At 28.6% G+C, this 27,896-nt stretch overlaps 3 non-coding genes across 3 annotated transcripts; all 3 read left to right on the forward strand.

Annotated features, from left to right (window-relative positions):
- Positions 1–4,317: 4,317 nt before the first annotated feature.
- TRNAG-UCC (transfer RNA glycine (anticodon UCC)) lies at positions 4,318–4,389 on the forward strand. Its single transcript has one exon. It is a non-coding gene; the product is annotated as a tRNA-Gly (tRNA).
- Positions 4,390–7,517: 3,128 nt separating this feature from the next.
- TRNAG-UCC (transfer RNA glycine (anticodon UCC)) lies at positions 7,518–7,589 on the forward strand. The gene has a single exon. It is a non-coding gene; the product is annotated as a tRNA-Gly (tRNA).
- A 3,123-nt stretch (positions 7,590–10,712) lies between these two features.
- Positions 10,713–10,784, forward strand: TRNAG-UCC (transfer RNA glycine (anticodon UCC)). The gene has a single exon. It is a non-coding gene; the product is annotated as a tRNA-Gly (tRNA).
- Positions 10,785–27,896: the final 17,112 nt, after the last annotated feature.

Raw genomic sequence — 27,896 nt, forward strand, 5'->3', positions numbered from 1 at the left:
AAAAAATAACCTAACTCTTTGGATAACGTTTTTTCTTATTTTCTTTCTTATAGCACATACCAATTTATATATGTAGGACACGTATTTAATGATGCATACACATTTTAAAATAAAATGCAATCTTTAGTACAAACAACTATCTTCTTATAATCATGACAATGAATTGCAAAAAAAAAGTTGAGCTTCATACGTTTTACGAGGGAACATATTATTGTCGGTTAAAAAATTTCTTACCAAAGTTAACAAGTTGTTAAAGTTCTCTTTAGAAGATCCATTTTTTAGGTTGATGTTTTACAATATAAAGAACGATTACAATCACGTGAACTTAAAAATACCTAGCATGCAACAATTATAAACATTACTTCCAACCTCTCCAAATTTTTATGGACAATCAAAAGTTCCTTTTCAATACTGCACAAGCTTATTGAAACGATCAAAATTCATGCATATCTTTTTTAGAAAATATTAGATGTATATATCTCTTTTATGTTGGATCTAGTTTTTCTTGTGATAGTGTATCCACCAATATTTGTATAACAACACTCTATAAAAAAGAGAGCAAATAGTTTCAACGGACCTGCTTTTCTATGCATGATCAACAACAAACTTAAAGAATTCTCTCAACCCATCTTCGTATTCTTATACATAAATAAGACATGATACCCACACAACAACCAAAAAACAATACAAAGAATAAATAAAGTGAGGAACAAAGACAAATAATGATTAAAAAAGAATTATAGAGGTTAATTTGTTATTTTTGAAGAGAGCGGATACATGATTTCTTGAAAACAAACGTGATATGATTTTTCTTTATTTGAGAAAAATATATGTAAATTGTTTAGCTCATATGTAATATTGAGAAGATTATTTACCACTTACAAACTAATAATACATCGGTCAATATTTTAATGAATCGAAGTAAGCGTTTGTAGTCCAACGGTTAGGATAATTGCCTTCCAAGCAATAGACCCGGGTTCGACTCGTGGCAAACGCAGGTTGTGTGTTTTGGTGTATCACAAACGTCCCCCAAATTAAACCTGGGTCGCAAATTCATTGTTTAGTAATCACATACTTTTATTCTAAAGTCCAATGTTATATTTTTGTGAAGAAAATCTACCAGAAAAATAGATGACAATTAGTTATCTTCTTGCGTCCAAAAAAAGATAAGACAATGCAAGGCATTATGACTTTTACTTTTTTCATAATATTGGTAATCATTATAATTCTATTTATGAAAAATATTCTTCCTAATCCAAAATCTTTTCCCAGTTATAATCAAGATTACTTAAAGGCTTTAACATCCATGCATGGCTTAGTAATCACATATTTTATTCTAAAGTCCATGTTATATTTTTGTGAAGAAAATCTTACCAAGAGCAAAATAAGATGACACCTAGTTATCTCTTGCCTCAAAAAAGATAAGACAATGCATGACATATGAATTATTACCTTCTTTCATAAATTTGGTAATCATTATAATTTAATTAGAAAATTAGATGGTTGTTAAGCAATCAATCAGTAACCTTAACATTAAGTGTTTTCACCTTCTGCATTCTGATACACGCTCATAATCTTGACATTATCAAAAAAAACCTAACTCTTTGGATAAAGTTTTTTCTTATTTTCTTTCTATAGCACATACCAATTTATATATGTAGGACACGTATTTAATGATGCATACACACATTTTAAAATTAAATGCAATCTTTAGTACAAACAACTATCTTCTTATAATCATGCCATGAATTGCAAAAAAAAAGTTGAGCTTCATACGTTTTACGAGGGAACATATTATTGTCGGTTAAAAAAATTTCTTACCAAAGTTAACAAGTTGTTAAAGTTCTCTTTAGAAGATCCATTTTTTAGGTTGATGTTTTACAATATAAAGAACGATTACAATCACGTGAACTTAAAATACCTAGCATGCAACATTTTTAAACATTACTTCCAACCTCTCAAATTTTATAGGACAATCAAAAGTTCCTATCAACTACATGCACAAGCTTATTAAACGATCAAATTCATGCATATTTTTTTAGAAAAATATTAGATGTATATATCTTTTTTATTGTTGGATCTAGTTTTTTCTTGTGAATAGTGTATCCACCAATATTTGTATAACAACACTCTAAAAAAAGAGCAAATAGTTTCAACGGACCTGCTTTTCTATGCATGATCAACAACAAACTTAAAGAATTCTCTCACCCATCTTCGTATTTTTACATAAATAAGACATGATACCCACCAACAACAAAAAACAAATACAAAGAAATAAATAAAGTGAGGAACAGAGACAAAGAATGATATAAAAAAGAATTATAGAGGTTAATTGTTTGTTTTTGAAGAGAGGGATACATGATTTCTTGAAAACAAACGTGATATGATTTTTCTTTATTTTGAGAAAAATATATGTAAATTGATTAGCTCATATGTAATATTGAGAAGATTATTTACCACTTACAAACTAATAATACATCGGTCAATATTTTTAATGAATCGAGTAAGCGTTTGTAGTCCAACGGGTTAGGATAATTGCCTTCCAAGCAATAGACCCTGGTTCGACTCCCGGCAAACGCAATGTGTGTTTTGGTGTATCACAAACGTCCCCCAAATTAACCTGGTCGCAAACTATTGTTAGTAATCACATACTTTTATTCTAAAGTCCATGTTATATTTTTGTGAAGAAAAATCTTACCATGAAAATAAGATGACACCTTAGTTATCTCTTGCGTCAAAAAAGATAAGACATGCAAGGCATATGACTATTACCTTTTTCATAAATATTGGTAATCATTATAATTCTATTTAGAAGATCCATTTTTTAGGTTGATGTTTTACAATATAAAGAACGATTACAATCACGTGAACTTAAAATACCTAGCATGCAACATTTTATAAATATTCTTCCTAATCCAAATCTTTTCCCAGTTATAATCAAGATTACTTAAAGGCTTTAACATCCATGCATTGCTTAGTAATCACATACTTTTATTCTAAAGTCCATGTTATATTTTGTGAAGAAAATCTTACCAAGAAAAAATAAGATGACACCTTAGTTATCTCTTGCCTCCAAAAAAGATAAGACAATGCATGACATATGACTTATTACCTTCTTTCATAAATAAGACATGATACCCACCAACAACAAAAAAACAAATACAAAGAAATAAATAAAGTGAGGAACAGAGACAAAGAATGATATAAAAAAGAATTATAGAGGTTAATTGTTTTATTTTTGAAGAGAGGGATACATGATTTCTTGGTAATCATTATAATTCTATTTAGAAAATTATGTATGTGTTTAAGCAATCAATCAGTAACCTTAACATTAAGTGTTTTCACCTTCTGCATTCTGATACACGCTCATAAATCTTGACATTATCAAAAAATAACCTAACTCTTTGGATAATGTTTTTTCTTATTTTCTTTCTTATAGCACATACCAATTTATATATGTAGGACACGTATTTAATGATGCATACACATTTTAAAATAAAATGCAATCTTTAGTACAAACAACTATCTTCTTATAATTCATGCCAATGAATTGCAAAAAAAAAAGTTGAGCTTCATACGTTTTACGAGGGAACATATTATTGTCGGTTAAAAAATTTCTTACCAAAGTTAACAAGTTGTTAAAGTTCTCTAAAGAAGATCCATTTTTTAGGTTGATGTTTTACAATATAAAGAACGATTACAATCACGTGAACTTAAAATACCTAGCATGCAACATTTTATAAACATTACTTCAAACCTCTCAAATTTTTATAGACAATCAAAAGTTCCTTATCAACTACATGCACAAGCTTATTAAAACGATCAAATTCATGCATATCCTTTTTAGAAAATTTTAGATGTATATATCTTCTTTTATTGTTGGATCTAGTTTTTTCTTGCGAATTGTGTATCCACCAATATTTGTATAACAACACTCTAAAAAAAGAGCAAATAGCTTCAACGGACCTGCTTTTCTATGCATGATCAACAACAAACTTAAAGAATTCTCTCAACCCATCTTCGTATTCTTATACATAAATAAGACATGATACCCACCAACAAACAAAAAACAATACAAAGAAATAAATAAAGTGAGGAACAGAGACAAATGAAGATATAAAAAAAGAATTATAGAGGTTAATTGTTTTATTTTTGAAGAGAGGGATACATGATTTCTTGAAAACAAACGTGATATGATTTTTCTTTATTTTGAGAAAAATATATGTAAATTGTTTAGCTCATATGTAATATTGGGAAGATTATTTACCACTTACAAACTAATAATACATCGGTCAATATTTTTAATGGATCGAGTAAGCTTTTGTAGTCCAACGGTTAGGATAATTGCCTTCCAAGCAATAGACCCGGGTTCGACTCCCGGCAAACGCAACCCTAGCAAATGCAATGTGTTGTTTTGGTGTATCACAAACGTCCCCCAAATTAAACCTGGTCGCAAATTCATTGCTTAGTAATCACATACTTTTATTCTAAAGTCCATGTTATATTTTTGTGAAGAAAATCTTACCAAGAAAAATAAGATGACACCTTAGTTATCTCTTGCGTCCAAAAAAGATAAGACAATGCAAGGCATATGACTTATTACCTTCTTTCATAAATATTGGTAATCATTATAATTCTATTTTGAAAAATATTCTTCCTATTCCAAAATCTTTTCCCAGTTATAATCAAGATTACTTAAAGGCTTTAACATCCATGCATTGCTTAGTAATCACATACTTTTATTCTAAAGTCCATGTTATATTTTGTGAAGAAAATCTTACCAAGAAAAATAAGATGACACCTTAGTTATCTCTTGCCTCCAAAAAAGATAAGACAATGCATGACATATGACTTATTACCTTCTTTCATAAATATTGGTAATCATTATAATTCTATTTAGAAAATATGTATGTTGTTTAAGCAATCAATCAGTAACCTTAACATTAAGTGTTTTCACCTTCTGCATTCTGATACACGCTCATAAATCTTGACATTATCAAAAAATAACCAACTCTTTGGATAAAGTTTTTTCTTATTTTCTTTCTTATAGCACATACCATTTATATATGTAGGACACGTATTTAATGATGCATACACATTTTAAAATAAATGCAATCTTTAGTACAAACAACTATCTTCTTATAATTCATGCCAATGAATTGCAAAAAAAAAAGTTGAGCTTCATACGTTTTACGAGGGAACATATTATTGTCGGTTAAAAAATTTCTTACCAAAGTTAACAAGTTGTTAAAGTTCTCTTTAGAAGATCCATTTTTTAGGTTGATGTTTTACAATATAAAGAACGATTACAATCACGTGAACTTAAAATACCTAGCATGCAACATTTTATAAACATTACTTCCAACCTCTCAAATTTTTATAGACAATCAAAAGTTCCTTATCAACTACATGCACAAGCTTATTAAAACGATCAAATTCATGCATATCTTTTTTAGAAAATATTAGATGTATATATCTTTTTTATTGTTGGATCTAGTTTTTCTTGCGAATAGTGTATCCACCATATTTGTATAACAACACTCTAAAAAAAGAGCAAATAGTTTCAACGGACCTGCTTTTCTATGCATGATCAACAACAAACTTAAAGAATTCTCTCAACCCATCTTCGTATTCTTATACATAAATAAGACATGATACCCACCAACAACAAAAAACAAATACAAAGAAATAAATAAAGTGAGGAACAGAGACAAATAATGATATAAAAAAGAATTACAGAGGTTTATTGTTTTATTTTTAAAGAGAGGGATACATGATTTCTTGAAAACAAACGTGATATGATTTTTCTTTATTTTGAGAAAAATATATGTAAATTGTTTAGCTCATATGTAATATTGAGAAGATTATTTACCACTTACAAACTAATAATACATCGGTCAATATTTTTAATGGATCGAGTTAGCGTGTGTAGTCCAACGGTTAGGATAATTGCCTTCCAAGCAATAGACCCGGGTTTGACTCCCAGCAAACGCAATGTGTTGTTTTGGTGTATCACAAACGTCCCCCAAATTAAACCTGGTCGCAAATTCATTGCTTAGTAATCACATACTTTTATTCTAAAGTCCATGTTATATTTTTGTGAAGAAAATCTTACCAAGAAAAATAAGATGACACCTTAGTTATCTCTTGCGTCCAAAAAAGATAAGACAATGCAAGGCATATGACTTATTACCTTCTTTCATAAATATTGGTAATCATTATAATTCTATTTAGAAAAATATTCTTCCTAATCCAAAATCTTTTCCCAGTTATAATCAAGATTACTTAAAGGCTTTAACATCCATGCATTGCTTAGTAATCACATACTTTTATTCTTAAGTCCGTGTTATATTTTGTGAAGAAAATCTTACCAAGAAAAATAAGATGACACCTTAGTTATCTCTTGCCTCCAAAAAAGATAAGACAATGCATGACATATGACTTATTACCTTCTTTCATAAATATTGGTAATCATTATAATTCTATTTAGAAAATTATGTATGTTGTTTAAGCAATCAATCAGTAACCTTAACATTAAGTGTTTTCACCTTCTGCATTCTGATACACGCTCATAAATCTTGACATTATCAAAAAATAACCTAACTCTTTGGATAAAGTTTTTCTTATTTTCTTTCTTATAGCACATACCAATTTATATATGTAGGACACGTATTTAATGATGCATACACATTTTAAAATAAAATGCAATCTTTAGTACAAACAACTATCTTCTTATAATTCATGCCAATGAATTGCAAAAAAAAAGTTGAGCTTCATACGTTTTACGAGGGAACATATTATTGTCGGTTAAAAAATTTCTTACCAAAGTTAACAAGTTGTTAAAGTTCTCTTTAGAAGATCCATTTTTTAGGTTGATGTTTTACAATATAAAGAACGATTACAATCACGTGAACTTAAAATACCTAGCATGCAACATTTTATAAACATTACTTCCAACCTCTCAAATTTTTATAGACAATCAAAAGTTCCTTATCAACTACATGCACAAGCTTATTAAAACGATCAAATTCATGCATATCTTTTTTAGAAAATATTAGATGTATATATTTTCTTTTATTGTTGGATCTAGTTTTTTCTTGCGAATAGTGTATCCACCAATATTTGTATAACAACACTCTAAAAAAAGAGCAAATAGTTTCAACGGACCTGCTTTTCTATGCATGATCAACAACAAACATAAAGAATTCTCTCAACCCATCTTCGGATTCTTATACATAAATAAGACATGATACCCACCAAAAACAAAAAACAAATACAAAGAAATAAATAAAGTGAGGAACAGAGACAAAGAGTGATATAAAAAAGATTTATAGAGGTTAATTGTTTTATTCTTGAAGAGAGGGATACATGATTTCTTGAAAACAAACGTGATATGATTTTTCTTTATTTTGAGAAAAATATATGTAAATTGTTTAGCTCATATGTAATATTGAGAAGATTATTTACCACTTACAAACTAATAATACATCGGTCAATATTTTTAATGAACTGAGTAAGCGTTTGTAGTCCAATGGTTAGGATAATTGCCTTCCAAGCAATAGACCCGGGTTCGACTCCCGGCAAACGCAATGTAATGTTTTGGTGTATCACAAACGTCCCCCAAATTAAACCTGGTCGCAAATTCATTGCTTAGTAATCACATACTTTTATTCTAAAGTCCATGTTATATTTTTGTGAAGAAAATCTTACCAAGAAAAATAAGATGACACCTTAGTTAATTCTTGCGTCCAAAAAAGATAAGACAATGCAAGGCATATGACTTATTACCTTCTTTCATAAATATTGGTAGTCATTATAATTCTATTTAGAAAAATATTCTTCCTAATCCAAAATCTTTTCCCAGTTATAATCAAGATTACTTAAAGGCTTTAACATCCATTCATTGCTTAGTAATCACATACTTTTATTCTAAAGTCCATGTTATATTTTTGTGAAGAAAATCTTACCAAGAAAAATAAGATGACACCTTAGTTATCTCTTGCCTCCAAAAAAGATAAGACAATGCATGACATATGACTTATTACCTTCTTTCATAAATATTGGTAATCATTATAATTCTATTTAGAAAATTATGTATGTTGTTTAAGCAATCAATCAGTAACCTTAACATTAAGTGTTTTCACCTTCTGCATTCTGATACACGCTCATAAATCTTGACATTATCAAAAAATAACCTAACTCTTTGGATAAAGTTTTTTCTTATTTTCTTTCTTATAGCACATACCAATTTATATATGTAGGACACGTATTTAATGATGCATACACATTTTAAAATAAAATGCAATCTTTAGTACAAACAACTATCTTCTTATAATTCATGCCAATGAATTGCAAAAAAAAAAGTTGAGCTTCATACGTTTTACGAGGGAACATATTATTGTCGGTTAAAAAATTTCTTACCAAAGTTAACAAGTTGTTAAAGTTCTCTTTAGAAGATCCATTTTTTAGGTTGATGTTTTACAATATAAAGAACGATTACAATCACGTGAACTTAAAATACCTAGCATGCAACATTTTATAAACATTACTTCCAACCTCTCAAATTTTTATAGACAATCAAAAGTTCCTTATCAACTACATGCACAAGCTTATTAAACGATCAAATTCATGCATATCTTTTTTAGAAAATATTAGATGTATATATCTTCTTTTATTGTTGGATCTAGTTTTTTCTTGCGAATAGTGTATCCACCAATATTTGTATAACAACACTCTAAAAAAAGAGCAAATAGTTTCAACGGACCTGCTTTTCTATGCATGATCAACAACAAACTTAAAGAATTCTCTCAATCCATCTTCGTATTCTTATACATAAATAAGACATGATACCCACCAACAACAAAAAACAAATACAAAGAAATAAATAAAGTGAGGAACAGAGACAAAGAATGATATAAAAAAGAATTATAGAGGTTAATTGTTTTATTTTTGAAGAGAGGGATACATGATTTCTTGAAAACAAACGTGATATGATTTTTCTTTATTTTGAGAAAAATATATGTAAATTGTTTAGCTCATATGTAATATTGAGAAGATTATTTACCACTTACAAACTAATAATACATCGGTCAATATTTTTAATGAACAGAGTAAGCGTTTGTAGTCCAACGGTTAGGATAATTGCCTTCCAAGCAATAGACCCGGGTTTGACTCCTGGCAAACGCAATGTGTTGTTTTGGTGTATCACAAACGTCCCCCAAATTAAACCTGGTCGCAAATTCATTGCTTAGTAATCACATACTTTTATTCTAAAGTCCATGTTATATTTTTGTGAAGAAAATCTTACCAAGAAAAATAAGATGACACCTTAGTTATCTCTTGCGTCCAAAAAAGATAAGACAATGCAAGGCATATGACTTATTACCTTCTTTCATAAATATTGGTAATCATTATAATTCTATTTAGAAAAATATTCTTCCTAATCCAAAATCTTTTCCCAGTTATAATCAAGATTACTTAAAGGCTTTAACATCCATGCATTGCTTAGTAATCACATACTTTTATTCTAAAGTCCATGTTATATTTTTGTGAAGAAAATCTTACCAAGAAAAATAAGATGACACCTTAGTTATCTCTTGCCTCCAAAAAAGATAAGACAATGCATGACATATGACTTATTACCTTCTTTCATAAATATTGGTAATCATTATAATTCTATTTAGAAAATTATGTATGTTGTTTAAGCAATCAATCAGTAACCTTAACATTAAGTGTTTTCACCTTCTGCATTCTGATACACGCTCATAAATCTTGACATTATCAAAAAATAACCTAACTCTTTGGATAAAGTTTTTTCTTATTTTCTTTCTTATAGCACATACCAATTTATATATGTAGGACACGTATTTAATGATGCATACACATTTTAAAATAAAATGCAATCTTTAGTACAAACAACTATCTTCTTATAATTCATGCCAATGAATTGCAAAAAAAAAGTTGAGCTTCATACGTTTTACAAGGGAACATATTATTGTCGGTTAAAAAATTTCTTACCAAAGTTAACAAGTTGTTAAAGTTCTCCTTAGAAGATCTATTTTTTAGGTTGATGTTTTACAATATAAAGAACGATTACAATCACGTGAACTTAAAATACCTAGCATGCAACATTTTATAAACATTACTTCCAACCTCTCAAATTTTTATAGACAATCAAAAGTTCCTTATCAACTACATGCACAAGCTTATTAAAACGATCAAATTCATGCATATCTTTTTTAGAAAATATTAGATGTATATATTTTCTTTTATTGTTGGATCTAGTTTTTTCTTGCGAATAGTGTATCCACCAATATTTGTATAACAACACTCTAAAAAAAGAGCAAATAGTTTCAACGGACCTGCTTTTCTATGCATGATCAACAAAAAAACATAAAGAATTCTCTCAACCCATCTTCGGATTCTTATACATAAATAAGACATGATACCCACCAAAAACAAAAAACAAATACAAAGAAATAAATAAAGTGAGGAACAGAGACAAAGAGTGATATAAAAAAGATTTATAGAGGTTAATTGTTTTATTCTTGAAGAGAGGGATACATGATTTCTTGAAAACAAACGTGATATGATTTTTCTTTATTTTGAGAAAAATATATGTAAATTGTTTAGCTCATATGTAATATTGAGAAGATTATTTACCACTTACAAACTAATAATACATCGGTCAATATTTTTAATGAACTGAGTAAGCGTTTGTAGTCCAATGGTTAGGATAATTGCCTTCCAAGCAATAGACCCGGGTTCGACTCCCGGCAAACGCAATGTAATGTTTTGGTGTATCACAAACGTCCCCCAAATTAAACCTGGTCGCAAATTCATTGCTTAGTAATCACATACTTTTATTCTAAAGTCCATGTTATATTTTTGTGAGGAAAATCTTACCAAGAAAAATAAGATGACACCTTAGTTAATTCTTGCGTCCAAAAAAGATAAGACAATGCAAGGCATATGACTTATTACCTTCTTTCATAAATATTGGTAGTCATTATAATTCTATTTAGAAAAATATTCTTCCTAATCCAAAATCTTTTCCCAGTTATAATCAAGATTACTTAAAGGCTTTAACATCCATTCATTGCTTAGTAATCACATACTTTTATTCTAAAGTCCATGTTATATTTTTGTGAAGAAAATCTTACCAAGAAAAATAAGATGACACCTTAGTTATCTCTTGCCTCCAAAAAAGATAAGACAATGCATGACATATGACTTATTACCTTCTTTCATAAATATTGGTAATCATTATAATTCTATTTAGAAAATTATGTATGTTGTTTAAGCAATCAATCAGTAACCTTAACATTAAGTGTTTTCACCTTCTGCATTCTGATACACGCTCATAAATCTTGACATTATCAAAAAATAACCTAACTCTTTGGATAAAGTTTTTTCTTATTTTCTTTCTTATAGCACATACCAATTTATATATGTAGGACACGTATTTAATGATGCATACACATTTTAAAATAAAATGCAATCTTTAGTACAAACAACTATCTTCTTATAATTCATGCCAATGAATTGCAAAAAAAAAGTTGAGCTTCATACGTTTTACGAGGGAACATATTATTGTCGGTTAAAAAATTTCTTACCAAAGTTAACAAGTTGTTAAAGTTCTCTTTAGAAGATCCATTTTTTAGGTTGATGTTTTACAATATAAAGAACGATTACAATCACGTGAACTTAAAATACCTAGCATGCAACATTTTATAAACATTACTTCCAACCTCTCAAATTTTTATAGACAATCAAAAGTTCCTTATCAACTACATGCACAAGCTTATTAAAACGATCAAATTCATGCATATCTTTTTTAGAAAATATTAGATGTATATATCTTCTTTTATTGTTGGATCTAGTTTTTTCTTGTGAATAGTGTATCCACCAATATTTGTATAACAACACTCTAAAAAAGAGCAAATAGTTTCAACGGACCTGCTTTTCTATGCATGATCAACAACAAACTTAAAGAATTCTCTCAACCCATCTTCGTATTCTTATACATAAATAAGACATGATACCCACCAACAACAAAAAACAAATACAAAGAAATAAATAAAGTGAGGAACAGAGACAAATAATGATATAAAAAAGAATTATAGAGGTTAATTGTTTTGTTTTTGAAGAGAGGGATACATGATTTCTTGAAAACAAACGTGATATGATTTTTCTTTATTTTGAGAAAAATATATGTAAATTGTTTAGCTCATATGTAATATTGAGAAGATTATTTACCACTTACAAACTAATAATACATCGGTCAGTATTTTTAATGAATCGAGTAAGCGTTTGTAGTCCAACGGTTAGGATAATTGCCTTCCAAGGAATAGACCCCGGTTCGACTCGTGGCAAACGCAATGTGTTGTTTTGGTGTATCACAAACGTCCCCCAAATTAAACCTGGTCGCAAATTCATTGCTTAGTAATCACATACTTTTATTCTAAAGTCCATGTTATATTTTTGTGAAGAAAATCTTACCATGAAAAATAAGATGACACCTTAGTTATCTCTTGCGACCAAAAAAGATAAGACAATGCAAGCCATATGACTTATTACCTTTTTTCATAAATATTGGTAATCATTATAATTCTATTTAGAAAAATATTCTTCCTAATCCAAAATCTTTTCCCAGTTATAATCAAGATTACTTAAAGGCTTTAACATCCATGCATTGCTTAGTAATCACATACTTTTATTCTAAAGTCCATGTTATATTTTTGTGAAGAAAATCTTACCAAGAAAAATAAGATGACACCTTAGTTATCTCTTGCCTCCAAAAAAGATAAGACAATGCATGACATATGACTTATTACCTTCTTTCATAAATATTGGTAATCATTATAATTCTATTTAGAAAATTATGTATGTTGTTTAAGCAATCAATCAGTAACCTTAACATTAAGTGTTTTCACCTTCTGCATTCTGATACACGCTCATAAATCTTGACATTATCAAAAAATAACCTAACTCTTTGGATAAAGTTTTTTCTTATTTTCTTTCTTATAGCACATACCAATTTATATATGTAGGACACGTATTTAATGATGCATACACATTTTAAAATAAAATGCAATCTTTAGTACAAACAACTATCTTCTTATAATTCATGCCAATGAATTGCAAAAAAAAAGTTGAGCTTCATACGTTTTACGAGGGAACATATTATTGTCGGTTAAAAAATTTCTTACCAAAGTTAACAAGTTGTTAAAGTTCTCTTTAGAAGATCCATTTTTTAGGTTGATGTTTTACAATATAAAGAACGATTACAATCACGTGAACTTAAAATACCTAGCATGCAACATTTTATAAACATTACTTCCAACCTCTCAAATTTTTATAGACAATCAAAAGTTCCTTATCAACTACATGCACAAGCTTATAAAACGATCAAATTCATGCATATCTTTTTTAGAAAATATTAGATGTATATATCTTCTTTTATTGTTGGATCTAGTTTTTTCTTGCGAATAGTGTATCCACCAATATTTGTATAACAACACTCTAAAAAAGGAGCAAATAGTTTCAACGGACCTGCTTTTCTATGCATGATCAACAAAAAACTTAAAGAATTCTCTCAACCCATCTTCGTATTCTTATACATAAATAAGACATGATACCTACCAACAACAAAAAACAAATACAAAGAAATAAATAAAGTGAGGAACAGAGACAAAGAATGATATAAAAAAGAATTATAGAGGTTAATTGTTTTATTTTTGAAGAGAGGGATACATGATTTCTTGAAAACAAACATGATATGATTTTTCTTAATTTTGAGAAAAATATATGTAAATTGTTTAGCTCATATGTAATATTGAGAAGATTATTTACCACTTACAAACTAATAATACATCGGCCAATATTTTTAATGAACTGAGTAAGCGTTTGTAGTCCAACGGTTAGGATAATTGCCTTCCAAGCAATAGACCCGAGTTTGACTCCCGGCCAGCGCAATGTGTTGTTTTGGTGTATCACAAACGTCCCCCAGCAAACGCAATGTAATGTTTTGGTGTATCACAAACGTCCCCCAAATTAAACCTGGTCGCAAATTCATTGCTTAGTAATCACATACTTTTATTCTGAAGTCCATGTTATATTTTTGTGAAGAAAATCTTACCAAGAAAAATAAGATGACACCTTAGTTAATTCTTGCGTCCAAAAAAGATAAGACAATGCAAGGCATATGACTTATTACCTTCTTTCATAAATATTGGTAATCATTATAATTCTATTTAGAAAAATATTCTTCCTAATCCAAAATCTTTTCCCAGTTATAATCAAGATTACTTAAAGGCTTTAACATCCATTCATTGCTTAGTAATCACATACTTTTATTCTAAAGTCCATGTTATATTTTTGTGAAGAAAATCTTACCAAGAAAAATAAGATGACACCTTAGTTATCTCTTGCCTCCAAAAAAGATAAGACAATGCATGACATATGACTTATTACCTTCTTTCATAAATATTGGTAATCATTATAATTCTATTTAGAAAATTATGTACGTTGTTTAAGCAATCAATCAAAAACCTTAACATTAAGTGTTTTCACCTTCTGCATTCTGATACACGCTCATAAATCTTGACATTATCAAAAAATAACCTAACTCTTTGGATAATGTTTTTTCTTATTTTCTTTCTTATAGCACATACCAATTTATATATGTAGGACACGTATTTAATGATGCATACACATTTTAAAATAAAATGCAATCTTTAGTACAAACAACTATCTTCTTATAATTCATGCCAATGAATTGCAAAAAAAAAGTTGAGCTTCATACGTTTTACGAGGGAACATATTATTGTCGGTTAAAAAATTTCTTACCAAAGTTAACAAGTTGTTAAAGTTCTCTTTAGAAGATCCATTTTTTAGGTTGATGTTTTACAATATAAAGAACGATTACAATCACGTGAACTTAAAATACCTAGCATGCAACATTTTATAAACATTACTTCAAACCTCTCAAATTTTTATAGACAATCAAAAGTTCCTTATCAACTACTTGCACAAGCTTATTAAAACGATCAAATTCATGCATATGTTTTTTAGAAAATATTAGATGTATATATCTTCTTTTATTGTTGGATCTAGTTTTTTCTTGCGAATAGTGTATCCACCAATATTTGTATAACAACACTCTAAAAAAAGAGCAAATAGTTTCAACGGACCTGCTTTTCTATGCATGATCAACAACAAACTTAAAGAATTCTCTCAATCCATCTTCGTATTCTTATACATAAATAAGACATGATACCCACCAACAACAAAAAACAAATACAAAGAAATAAATAAAGTGAGGAACAGAGACAAAGAATGATATAAAAAAGAATTATAGAGGTTAATTGTTTTATTTTTGAAGAGAGGGATACATGATTTCTTGAAAACAAACGTGATATGATTTTTCTTTATTTTGAGAAAAATATATGTAAATTGTTTAGCTCATATGTAATATTGAGAAGATTATTTACCACTTACAAACTAATAATACATCGGTCAATATTTTTAATGAACAGAGTAAGTGTTTGTATTCCAACGGTTAGGATAATTGCCTTCCAAGCAATAGACCTGGGTTTGACTCCTGTCAAACGCAATGTGTTGTTTTGGTGTATCACAAACGTCCCCCAAATTAAACCTGGTCGCAAATTCATTGCTTAGTAATCACATACTTTTATTCTAAAGTCCATGTTATATTTTTGTGAAGAAAATCTTACCAAGAAAAATAAGATGACACCTTAGTTAATTCTTGCGTCCAAAAAAGATAAGACAATGCAAGGCATATGACTTATTACCTTCTTTCATAAATATTGGTAATCATTATAATTCTATTTAGAAAATTATGTATGTTGTTTAAGCAATCAATCAGTAACCTTAACATTAAGTGTTTTCACCTTCTGTATTCTGATACACGCTCATAAATCTTGACATTATCAAAAAATAACCTAACTCTTTGGATAAAGTTTTTTCTTATTTTCTTTCTTATAGCACATACCGATTTATATATGTAGGACACGTATTTAATGATGCATACACATTTTAAAATAAAATGCAATCTTTAGTACAAACAACTATCTTCTTATAATTCATGCCAATGAATTGCAAAAAAAAAAGTTGAGCTTCATACGTTTTACGAGGGAACATATTATTGTTGGTTTAAAAAATTTCTTACCAAAGTTAACAAGTTGTTAAAGTTCTCTTTAGAAGATCCATTTTTTAGGTTGATGTTTTACAATATAAAGAACGATTACAATCACGTGAACTTAAAATACCTAGCATGCAACATTTTATAAACATTACTTCCAACCTCTCAAATTTTTATAGACAATCAAAAGTTCCTTATCAACTACATGCACAAGCTTATTAAAACGATCAAATTCATGCATATCGTTTTTAGAAAATATTAGATGTATATATCTTTTTTATTGTTGGATCTAGTTTTTTATTGCGAATAGTGTATCCACCAATATTTGTATAACAACACTCTAAAAAAAGAGCAAATAGTTTCAACGGACCTGCTTTTCTATGCATGATCAACAACAAACTTAAAGAATTCTCTCAACCCATCTTCGTATTCTTATACATAAATAAGACATGATACCCACCAACAACAAAAAACAAATACAAAGAAATAAATAAAGTGAGGAACAGAGACAAAGAATGATATAAAAAAGAATTATAGAGGTTAATTGTTTTATTTTTGAAGAGAGGGATACATGATTTCTTGAAAACAAACGTGATATGATTTTTCTTTATTTTGAGAAAAATATATGTAAATTTTTTAGCTCATATGTAATATTGAGAAGATTATTTACCACTTACAAACTAATAATACATCGGTCAATATTTTTAATGAACTGAGTAAGCGTTTGTAGTCCAACGGTTAGGATAATTGCCTTCCAAGCAATAGACCCAGATTCGACTCCCGGCAAATGCAATGTGTTGTTTTGGTGTATCACAAACGTCCCCCAGCAAACGCAATGTAATGTTTTGGTGTATCACAAACGTCCCCAAAATTAAACCTGGTCGCAAATTCATTGCTTAGTAATCACATACTTTTATTCTAATTCCATGTTATATTTTTGTGAAGAAAATCTTACCAAGAAAAATAAGATGACACCTTAGTTAATTCTTGCGTCCAAAAAAGATAAGACAATGCAAGGCATATGACTTATTACCTTCTTTCATAAATATTGGTAATCATTATAATTCTATTTAGAAAAATATTCTTCCTAATCCAAAATCTTTTCCCAGTTATAATCAAGATTACTTAAAGGCTTTAACATCCATGCATTGCTTAGTAATCACATACTTTTATTCTAAAGTCCATGTTATATTTTTGTGAAGAAAATCTTACCAAGAAAAATAAGATGACACCTTAGTTATCTCTTGCATCCAAAAAAGATAAGACAATGCATGGCATATGACTTATTACCTTCTTTCATAAATATTGGTAATCATTATAATTCTATTTAGAAAATTATGTATGTTGTTTAAGCAATCAATCAGTAACCTTAACATTAAGTGTTTTCACCTTCTGCATTCTGATACACGCTCATAAATCTTGACATTATCAAAAAATAACCTAACTCTTTGGATAAAGTTTTTTCTTATTTTCTTTCTTATAGCACATACCAATTTATATATGTAGGACACGTATTTAATGATGCATACACATTTTAAAATAAAATGCAATCTTTAGTACAAACAACTATCTTCTTATAATTCATGCCAATGAATTGCAAAAAAAAAAGTTGAGCTTCATACGTTTTACGAGGGAACATATTATTGTCGGTTAAAAAATTTCTTACCAAAGTTAACAAGTTGTTAAAGTTCTCTTTAGAAGATCCATTTTTTAGGTTGATGTTTTACAATATAAAGAACGATTACAATCACGTGAACTTAAAATACCTAGCATGCAACATTTTATAAATATTACTTCCAACCTCTCAAATTTTTAAAGACAATCAAAAGTTCCTTATCAACTACATGCACAAGCTTATTAAAATGATCAAATTCATGCATATCGTTTTTAGAAAATATTAGATGTATATATCTTCTTTTATTGTTGGATCTAGTTTTTTATTGCGAATAGTGTATCCACCAATATTTGTATAACAACACTCTAAAAAAAGAGCAAATAGTTTCAACGGACCTGCTTTTCTATGCATGATCAACAACAAACTTAAAGAATTCTCTCAACCCATCTTCGTATTCTTATACATAAATAAGACATGATACCCACCAACAACAAAAAACAAATACAAAGAAATAAATAAAGTGAGGAACAGAGACAAAGAATGATATAAAAAAGAATTATAGAGGTTAATTGTTTTATTTTTGAAGAGAGGGATACATGATTTCTTGAAAACAAACGTGATATGATTTTTCTTTATTTTGAGAAAAATATATGTAATTTTTTTAGCTCATATGTAATATTGAGAAGATTATTTACCACTTACAAACTAATAATAGATCGGTCAATATTTTTAATGAACTGAGTAAGCGTTTGTAGTCCAACGGTTAGGATAATTGCTTTCCAAGCAATAGACCCAGGTTCGACTCCCGGCAAATGCAATGTGTTCTTTTTGTGTATCACAAACGTCCCCCAGCAAACGCATTGTTATATTTTTGTGAAGAAAATCTTACCAAGAAAAATAAGATGACACCTTAGTTAATTCTTGCGTCCAAAAAAGATAAGACAATGCAAGGCATATGACTTATTACCTTCTTTCATAAATATTGCTAATCATTATAATTCTATTTAGAAAAATATTCTTCCTAATCCAAAATCTTTTCCCAGTTATAATCAAGATTACTTAAAGGCTTTAACATCCATGCATTGCTTAGTAATCACATACTTTTATTCTAAAGTCCATGTTATATTTTTGTGAAGAAAATCTTACCAAGAAAAATAAGATGACACCTTAGTTATCTCTTGCATCCAAAAAAGATAAGACAATGCATGGCATATGACTTATTACCTTCTTTCATAAATATTGGTAATCATTATAATTCTATTTAGAAAATTATGTATGTTGTTTAAGCAATCAATCAGTAACCTTAACATTAAGTGTTTTCACCTTCTGCATTCTGATACACGCTCATAAATCTTGACATTATCAAAAAATAACCTAACTCTTTGGATAAAGTTTTTTCTTATTTTCTTTCTTATAGCACATACCAATTTATATATGTAGGACACGTATTTAATGATGCATACACATTTTAAAATAAAATGCAATCTTTAGTACAAACAACTATCTTCTTATAATTCATGCCAATGAATTGCAAAAAAAAAGTTGAGCTTCATACGTTTTACGAGGGAACATATTATTGTCGGTTAAAAAATTTCTTACCAAAGTTAACAAGTTGTTAAAGTTCTCTTTAGAAGATCCATTTTTTAGGTTGACGTTTTACAATATAAAGAACGATTACAATCACGTGAACTTAGAATACCTAACATGCAACATTTTATAAACATTACTTCCAACCTCTCAAATTTTTATGGACAATCAAAAGTTCCTTTTCAACTACATGCACAAGCTTATTAAAATGATCAAATTCATGCATATCCTTTTTAGAAAATATTAGATGTATATATCTTTTTTTATTGTTGGATCTAGTTTCTTCTTGCGAATAGTGTATCCACCAATATTTGTATAACAACACTCTAAAAAAAGAGCAAATAGTTTCAACGGACCTGCTTTCTATGCATGATCAACAACAAACTTAAAGAATTCTCTCAATCCATCTTCGTATTCTTATACATAAATAAGACATGATACCCACCAACAACAAAAAACAAATACAAAGAAATAAATAAAGTGAGGAACAGAGACAAAGAATGATATAAAAAAGAATTATAGAGGTTAATTGTTTTATTTTTGAAGAGAGGGATACATGATTTCTTGAAAACAAACGTGATATGATTTTTCTTTATTTTGAGAAAAATATATGTAAATTGTTTAGCTCATATGTAATATTGAGAAGATTATTTACCACTTACAAACTAATAATACATCGGTCAATATTTTTAATGAACAGAGTAAGCGTTTGTATTCCAACGGTTAGGATAATTGCCTTCCAAGCAATAGACCCGGGTTTGACTCCTGGCAAACGCAATGTGTTGTTTTGGTGTATCACAAACGTCCCCCAAATTAAACCTGGTCGCAAATTCATTGCTTAGTAATCACATACTTTTATTCTAAAGTCCATGTTATATTTTTGTGAAGAAAATCTTACCAAGAAAAATAAGATGACACCTTAGTTATCTCTTGCGTCCAAAAAAGATAAGACAATGCAAGGCATATGACTTATTACCTTCTTTCATAAATATTGGTAATCATTATAATTCTATTTAGAAAAATATTCTTCCTAATCCAAAATCTTTTCCCAGTTATAATCAAGATTACTTAAAGGCTTTAACATCCATGCATTGCTTAGTAATCACATACTTTTATTCTAAAGTCCATGTTATATTTTTGTGAAGAAAATCTTACCAAGAAAAATAAGATGACACCTTAGTTATCTCTTGCCTCCAAAAAAGATAAGACAATGCATGACATATGACTTATTACCTTCTTTCATAAATATTGGTAATCATTATAATTCTATTTAGAAAATTATGTATGTTGTTTAAGCAATCAATCAGTAACCTTAACATTAAGTGTTTTCACCTTCTGCATTCTGATACACGCTCATAAATCTTGACATTATCAAAAAATAACCTAACTCTTTGGATAAAGTTTTTTCTTATTTTCTTTCTTATAGCACATACCAATTTATATATGTAGGACACGTATTTAATGATGCATACACATTTTAAAATAAAATGCAATCTTTAGTACAAACAACTATCTTCTTATAATTCATGCCAATGAATTGCAAAAAAAAAGTTGAGCTTCATACGTTTTACGAGGGAACATATTATTGTCGGTTAAAAAATTTCTTACCAAAGTTAACAAGTTGTTAAAGTTCTCTTTAGAAGATCCATTTTTTAGGTTGACGTTTTACAATATAAAGAACGATTACAATCACGTGAACTTAAAATACCTAGCATCCAACATTTTATAAACATTACTTCCAACCTCTCAAATTTTTATGGACAATCAAAAGTTCCTTTTCAACTACATGCACAAGCTTATTAAAATGATCAAATTCATGCATATCTTTTTTAGAAAATATTAGATGTATATATCTTTTTTTATTGTTGGATCTAGTTTTTTCTTGCGAATAGTGTATCCACCAATATTTGTATAACAACACTCTAAAAAAAGAGCAAATAGTTTCAACGGACCTGCTTTTCTATGCATGATCAACAACAAACTTAAAGAATATCTCAATCCATCTTCGTATTCTTATACATAAATAAGACATGATACCCACCAACAACAAAAAACAAATACAAAGAAATAAATAAAGTGAGGAACAGAGACAAAGAATGATATAAAAAAGAATTATAGAGGTTAATTGTTTTATTTTTGAAGAGAGGGATACATGATTTCTTGAAAACAAACGTGATATGATTTTTCTTTATTTTGAGAAAAATATATGTAAATTGTTTAGCTCATATGTAATATTGAGAAGATTATTTACCACTTACAAACTAATAATACATCGGTCAATATTTTTAATGAACAGAGTAAGTGTTTGTATTCCAACGGTTAGGATAATTGCCTTCCAAGCAATAGACCCGGGTTTGACTCCTGGCAAACGCAATGTGTTGTTTTGGTGTATCACAAACGTCCCCCAAATTAAACCTGGTCGCAAATTCATTGCTTAGTAATCACATACTTTTATTCTAAAGTCCATGTTATATTTTTGTGAAGAAAATCTTACCAAGAAAAATAAGATGACACCTTAGTTATCTCTTGCGTCCAAAAAAGATAAGACAATGCAAGGCATATGACTTATTACCTTCTTTCATAAATATTGGTAATCATTATAATTCTATTTAGAAAAATATTCTTCCTAATCCAAAATCTTTTCCCAGTTATAATCAAGATTACTTAAAGGCTTTTACTTCCATTCATTGCTTAGTAATCACATACTTTTATTCTAAAGTCCATGTTATATTTTTGTGAAGAAAATCTTACCAAGAAAAATAAGATGACACCTTAGTTATCTCTTGCCTCCAAAAAAGATAAGACAATGCATGACATATGACTTATTACCTTCTTTCATAAATATTGGTAATCATTATAATTCTATTTAAAAATTATGTATGTTGTTTAAGCAATCAATCAGTAACCTTAACATTAAGTGTTTTCACCTTCTGCATTCTGATACACGCTCATAAATCTTGACATTATCAAAAGATAACCTAACTCTTTGGATAAAGTTTTTTTTTATTTTCTTTCTTATAGCACATACCAATTTATATATGTAGGACACGTATTTAATGATGCATACACATTTTAAAATAAAATGCAATCTTTAGTACAAACAACTATCTTCTTATAATTCATGCCAATGAATTGCAAAAAAAAAGTTGAGCTTCATACGTTTTACGAGGGAACATATTATTGTCGGTTAAAAAATTTCTTACCAAAGTTAACAAGTTGTTAAAGTTCTCTTTAGAAGATCCATTTTTTAGGTTGATGTTTTACAATATAAAGAACGATTACAATCACGTGAACTTAAAATACCTAGCATGCAACATTTTATAAACATTACTTCCAACCTCTCAAATTTTTATGGACAATCAAAAGTTCCTTTTCAACTACATGCACAAGCTTATTAAAATGATCAAATTCATGCATATCTTTTTTAGAAAATATTAGATGTATATATCTTTTTTATTGTTGGATCTAGTTTTTTCTTGCGAATAGTGTATCCACCAATATTTGTATAACAACACTCTAAAAAAAGAGCAAATAGTTTCAACGGACCTGCTTTTCTATGCATGATCAACAACAAACTTAAAGAATCTCTCAATCCATCTTCGTATTCTTATACATAAATAAGACATGATACCCACCAACAACAAAAAACAAATACAAAGAAATAAATAAAGTGAGGAACAGAGACAAAGAATGATATAAAAAAGAATTATAGAGGTTAATTGTTTTATTTTTGAAGAGAGGGATACATGATTTCTTGAAAACAAACGTGATATGATTTTTCTTTATTTTGAGAAAAATATATGTAAATTGTTTAGCTCATATGTAATATTGAGAAGATTATTTACCACTTACAAACTAATAATACATCGGTCAATATTTTTAATGAACAGAGTAAGCGTTTGTAGTCCAACGGTTAGGATAATTGCCTTCCAAGCAATAGACCCGGGTTTGACTCCTGGCAAACGCAATGTGTTGTTTTGGTGTATCACAAACGTCCCCCAAATTAAACCTGGTCGCAAATTCATTGCTTAGTAATCACATACTTTTATTCTAAAGTCCATGTTATATTTTTGTGAAGAAAATCTTACCAAGAAAAATAAGATGACACCTTAGTTATCTCTTGCGTCCAAAAAAGATAAGACAATGCAAGGCATATGACTTATTACCTTCTTTCATAAATATTGGTAATCATTATAATTCTATTTAGAAAAATATTCTTCCTAATCCAAAATCTTTTCCCAGTTATAATCAAGATTACTTAAAGGCTTTAACATCCATGCATTGCTTAGTAATCACATACTTTTATTCTAAAGTCCATGTTATATTTTTGTGAAGAAAATCTTACCAAGAAAAATAAGATGACACCTTAGTTATCTCTTGCCTCCAAAAAAGATAAGACAATGCATGACATATGACTTATTACCTTCTTTCATAAATATTGGTAATCATTATAATTCTATTTAGAAAATTATGTATGTTGTTTAAGCAATCAATCAGTAACCTTAACATTAAGTGTTTTCACCTTCTGCATTCTGATACACGCTCATAAATCTTGACATTATCAAAAAATAACCTAACTCTTTGGATAAAGTTTTTTTTATTTTCTTTCTTATAGCACATACCAATTTATATATGTAGGACACGTATTTAATGATGCATACACATTTTAAAATAAAATGCAATCTTTAGTACAAACAACTATCTTCTTATAATTCATGCCAATGAATTGCAAAAAAAAAGTTGAGCTTCATACGTTTTACGAGGGAACATATTATTGTCGGTTAAAAAATTTCTTACCAAAGTTAACAAGTTGTTAAAGTTCTCTTTAGAAGATCCATTTTTTAGGTTGATGTTTTACAATATAAAGAACGATTACAATCACGTGAACTTAAAATACCTAGCATGCAACATTTTATAAACATTACTTCCAACCTCTCAAATTTTTATGGACAATCAAAAGTTCCTTTTCAACTACATGCACAAGCTTATTAAAATGATCAAATTCATGCATATCTTTTTTAGAAAATATTAGATGTATATATCTTTTTTTATTGTTGGATCTAGTTTTTTCTTGCGAATAGTGTATCCACCAATATTTGTATAACAACACTCTAAAAAAAGAGCAAATAGTTTCAACGGACCTGCTTTTCTATGCATGATCAACAACAAACTTAAAGAATTCTCTCAATCCATCTTCGTATTCTTATACATAAATAAGACATGATACCCACCAACAACAAAAAACAAATACAAAGAAATAAATAAAGTGAGGAACAGAGACAAAGAATGATATAAAAAAGAATTATAGAGGTTAATTGTTTTATTTTTGAAGAGAGGGATACATGATTTCTTGAAAACAAACGTGATATGATTTTTCTTTATTTTGAGAAAAATATATGTAAATTGTTTAGCTCATATGTAATATTGAGAAGATTATTTACCACTTACAAACTAATAATACATCGGTCAATATTTTTAATGAACAGAGTAAGCGTTTGTATTCCAACGGTTAGGATAATTGCCTTCCAAGCAATAGACCCGGGTTTGACTCCTGGCAAACGCAATGTGTTGTTTTGGTGTATCACAAACGTCCCCCAAATTAAACCTGGTCGCAAATTCATTGCTTAGTAATCACATACTTTTATTCTAAAGTCCATGTTATATTTTTGTGAAGAAAATCTTACCAAGAAAAATAAGATGACACCTTAGTTATCTCTTGCGTCCAAAAAAGATAAGACAATGCAAGGCATATGACTTATTACCTTCTTTCATAAATATTGGTAATCATTATAATTCTATTTAGAAAAATATTCTTCCTAATCCAAAATCTTTTCCCAGTTATAATCAAGATTACTTAAAGGCTTTAACATCCATTCATTGCTTAGTAATCACATACTTTTATTCTAAAGTCCATGTTATATTTTTGTGAAGAAAATCTTACCAAGAAAAATAAGATGACACCTTAGTTATCTCTTGCCTCCAAAAAAGATAAGACAATGCATGACATATGACTTATTACCTTCTTTCATAAATATTGGTAATCATTATAATTCTATTTAAAAAATTATGTATGTTGTTTATGCAATCAATTAGTAACCTTAACATTAAGTGTTTTCACCTTCTGCATTCTGATACACGCTCATAAATCTTGACATTATCAAAAGATAACCTAACTCTTTGGATAAAGTTTTTTCTTATTTTCTTTCTTATAGCACATACCAATTTATATATGTAGGACACGTATTTAATGATGCATACACATTTTAAAATAAAATGCAATCTTTAGTACAAACAACTATCTTCTTATAATTCATGCCAATGAATTGCAAAAAAAAAGTTGAGCTTCATACGTTTTACGAGGGAACATATTATTGTCGGTTAAAAAATTTCTTACCAAAGTTAACAAGTTGTTAAAGTTCTCTTTAGAAGATCCATTTTTTAGGTTGATGTTTTACAATATAAAGAACGATTACAATCACGTGAACTTAAAATACCTAGCATGCAACATTTTATAAACATTACTTCCAACCTCTCAAATTTTTATGGACAATCAAAAGTTCCTTTTCAACTACATGCACAAGCTTATTAAAATGATCAAATTCATGCATATCTTTTTTAGAAAATATTAGATGTATATATCTTTTTTTATTGTTGGATCTAGTTTTTTCTTGCGAATAGTGTATCCACCAATATTTGTATAACAACACTCTAAAAAAAGAGCAAATAGTTTCAACGGACCTGCTTTTCTATGCATGATCAACAACAAACTTAAAGAATCTCTCAATCCATCTTCGTATTCTTATACATAAATAAGACATGATACCCACCAACAACAAAAAACAAATACAAAGAAATAAATAAAGTGAGGAACAGAGACAAAGAATGATATAAAAAAGAATTATAGAGGTTAATTGTTTTATTTTTGAAGAGAGGGATACATGATTTCTTGAAAACAAACGTGATATGATTTTTCTTTATTTTGAGAAAAATATATGTAAATTGTTTAGCTCATATGTAATATTGAGAAGATTATTTACCACTTACAAACTAATAATACATCGGTCAATATTTTTAATGAACAGAGTAAGTGTTTGTATTCCAACGGTTAGGATAATTGCCTTCCAAGCAATAGACCCGGGTTTGACTCCTGGCAAACGCAATGTGTTGTTTTGGTGTATCACAAACGTCCCCCAAATTAAACCTGGTCGCAAATTCATTGCTTAGTAATCACATACTTTTATTCTAAAGTCCATGTTATATTTTTGTGAAGAAAATCTTACCAAGAAAAATAAGATGACACCTTAGTTATCTCTTGCGTCCAAAAAAGATAAGACAATGCAAGGCATATGACTTATTACCTTCTTTCATAAATATTGGTAATCATTATAATTCTATTTAGAAAAATATTCTTCCTAATCCAAAATCTTTTCCCAGTTATAATCAAGATTACTTAAAGGCTTTAACATCCATGCATTGCTTAGTAATCACATACTTTTATTCTAAAGTCCATGTTATATTTTTGTGAAGAAAATCTTACCAAGAAAAATAAGATGACACCTTAGTTATCTCTTGCCTCCAAAAAAGATAAGACAATGCATGACATATGACTTATTACCTTCTTTCATAAATATTGGTAATCATTATAATTCTATTTAGAAAATTATGTATGTTGTTTAAGCAATCAATCAGTAACCTTAACATTAAGTGTTTTCACCTTCTGCATTCTGATACACGCTCATAAATCTTGACATTATCAAAAAATAACCTAACTCTTTGGATAAAGTTTTTTCTTATTTTCTTTCTTATAGCACATACCAATTTATATATGTAGGACACGTATTTAATGATGCATACACATTTTAAAATAAAATGCAATCTTTAGTACAAACAACTATCTTCTTATAATTCATGCCAATGAATTGCAAAAAAAAAAGTTGAGCTTCATACGTTTTACGAGGGAACATATTATTGTCGGTTAAAAAATTTCTTACCAAAGTTAACAAGTTGTTAAAGTTCTCTTTAGAAGATCCATTTTTTAGGTTGATGTTTTACAATATAAAGAACGATTACAATCACGTGAACTTAAAATACCTAGCATGCAACATTTTATAAACATTACTTCCAACCTCTCAAATTTTTATAGACAATCAAAAGTTCCTTATCAACTACATGCACAAGCTTATTAAAACGATCAAATTCATGCATATCTTTTTTAGAAAATATTAGATGTATATATCTTCTTTTATTGTTGGATCTAGTTTTTTCTTGCGAATAGTGTATCCACCAATATTTGTATAACAACACTCTAAAAAAAGAGCAAATAGTTTCAACGGACCTGCTTTTCTATGCATGATCAACAACAAACTTAAAGAATTCTCTCAATCCATCTTCGTATTCTTATACATAAATAAGACATGATACCCACCAACAACAAAAAACAAATACAAAGAAATAAATAAAGTGAGGAACAGAGACAAAGAATGATATAAAAAAGAATTATAGAGGTTAATTGTTTTATTTTTGAAGAGA

This window comes from Lathyrus oleraceus, unplaced genomic scaffold, assembly GCF_024323335.1.
Source record: "Lathyrus oleraceus cultivar Zhongwan6 unplaced genomic scaffold, CAAS_Psat_ZW6_1.0 chrUn0138, whole genome shotgun sequence".
NCBI classification, from domain to species: Eukaryota; Viridiplantae; Streptophyta; class Magnoliopsida; order Fabales; family Fabaceae; genus Lathyrus; species Lathyrus oleraceus.